Genomic DNA, 2,623 nt, shown 5'->3' on the forward strand with positions numbered 1-2,623 from the left:
TTTAGACATTGAAGAACATGGACGAAACGTTTGTGAAATGTGTTTTAGCATTTGAGAAAAACTGTAATAAACGCTTTGAACTTTCCCACTGCCTGTCTCGCCTCGAATTCTGGGTCCAACATTCTGATATCATAACATAACCCCTATGCTATTGTGATGTCATAACATATATTATAAATAGAAGACAGCCCAGTCATAAGCCCATTTGTTATTTCACAGCAGTTTGATCAAGAGCTAGTTTCCCGACGCAGGAAAAAAAAACTTGAAGATTCATTTTAAGTCTTCAAATTGCTTTCAAATTATGTTGGAGACAATGAATAATTTCTTTTTGGAGTCTGACTTTAATAGCAACAGTTCTTATGTCTTTGAGGCGATGAGAAATCACACGTTTCTGACGGAAGACAAGTTGGCACTCACATCATTATATCCCCAAGGAATTATATCCATTGATGAATTTTCGACCAACAACTCTGAAGCTCAAAGCTCCTCTTCTGACATTTCCAGTGTCACTTCAGTCAACTATCACCCACCCATAAAAGATCATTTCTTTCATGCTAAGACCGGAAAAAACCCAGAAAGCTTGCTAGTGAACTCATATGACAGGACCTCATCAAGTTGGTCCAGCAGGACCCCCTTTCCTCAAAGATACCCATACCTTTGGTCCGACTTATTACCAGAACCCCCTACTGTGACACCCCAACTCTGCTCTAAAACCTCTGATCTAGAAGATTATTCAATAATCTTCTTGACTCCTGGTGGTCAACAGCCAACTGATTGTGGGAGATTGTGTGAAAACTTATTCTTGGAGAATGATTTTGTTTTGGAATCTGAAACAAACAAATACTGCTTTATAGCAAATCTGGGTGAAGGAGGAACAGCAGAAATGTTCTGAAGTAGAAACAAAGAAACTGGAGAGATTGCTGCAATAAAAACAGCAACATATATTTGGGAAATCAACACAAATGAGGAAAAAAAAGTCTTACAGAAAATTAAAGCGCTTGGATCGGACAACTACAACATAGTCAAGTTTTATGAAGACTTTTACTACAAAACAAAACAATGCCTTGTGTTTGAAAAGCTGGATATCGATTTGGACAGTTTTACAGAAGACATTTTAGGTGTTGGACTACTTTTGTGTGATAATCGATTGCTCAACAGGTTCTGGTGGCTTTAAATTTTCTACATAGATATGAAAAGGCGCATAGAGATCTGAAGCCTATCAACATAATGCTGGTAGACCACTCGTCACTAAAAGTAAAATTAATCGATATGGGTTTCACTCAGGAGATAGAAACAATGGAAAATAATAGGTGTAATCCTCTGCTTTACTTGCCTCCAGAGGAAATTATGGTCATAAAGCCAGATGCAAGTGTGGATATGTGGTGTCTAGCCCTCACTTTGATCTTTCTCTACATTGGAGAACACCTGTTCGAGTATGACGGCATGGAAGAAACATTGGCAGCAATTGTTAAAATGTTGGGTAAACCACATTGTAGTTATTATTGTTCCTCTTCTTGTGAAATTGATTTCAGGGATTATGATCCAGTGTTGAAGCTGAAGTCTTTGGATGACCTGATGAAATCCGACCACCAACATAAGACCCCATTGAAAGGGAGGGTTTACTGAGTTTCATCGATCATTTAAAACAAATGCTAGTTCCTACACCACAGGTGTGAATGAACAGGAGCGTATTACATCAGCAGCTGCACTTAAAAACAGCTTTATTACAATGAACCACTTGTCTGACTTTAACAGCAAAAGTTCTTATGTTCTTGAGGCCTATGAGGCGATGAGAAATTACACATTTTTGACGGCAGAAATGATGGGACTAAGATCATTAAATCCCAAAGGAATTACATCCAACTTTGATGAATTTTCAACCAACATATTGTTAAGATATCAGGCAACAGTTATGTAGGAGATTACCATCCAGTCAGTAAACCTTTAAACTCATATTAAGGTTTTTGCTATCCCTGTCTATGAGTGGGTTTTCCCTGGGTACTCCAGTTTCCTTCCCACCTAAAAGAAAAAAAAAAAAAGCATTGAAAATGAAAATAATTCAAATCAAAAATTTGACTGAACGTGTTTCCTGCTTTTCTAGTCTGTATGAAAGATACTGAGAAACAAACAAACAAAAAAACAAAAAAATGACTTCATTTATGCTAAATTAAAAAGCGATACTAATGTAGTTGAAGTTTTGTGAATTTATTCTAAAATATTAAGATGGATGATTGGATAATAATTAGTGTTATAATGATACCAGGATGAGGCGGGGCCCTGATCCAGCACTAAAATGGTGGTATGAGGTCAACATGGAGACACTCCAAGACTGTTTTGAATGCTGTGACAGAACCACAGCCAGAAGATCCAGGATCTTTTCCACGACGACAGCAACACCAGGGGAATGTGGAAAGGCATTGGGATGATCACAGACTATAACACACCCTCCCCCTGTAGATGCAGTAAACACTGTCTTCCTATATTAACTGAACAACTTCTCTGGAAGGTTTGAGGCACTAAACACATCACATCGATGCACAACACAGACACCCTCACCTGGACTGTAAACACCACCTCACTGATCAAAAGGGCACAAAAGCGCATGTATTTCCTGCGGAGGATG

This window comes from Cyprinodon variegatus, unplaced genomic scaffold (assembly GCF_000732505.1).
Source record: "Cyprinodon variegatus isolate N-32 unplaced genomic scaffold, C_variegatus-1.0 Scaffold893, whole genome shotgun sequence".
Lineage (NCBI taxonomy): Eukaryota > Metazoa > Chordata > Actinopteri > Cyprinodontiformes > Cyprinodontidae > Cyprinodon > Cyprinodon variegatus.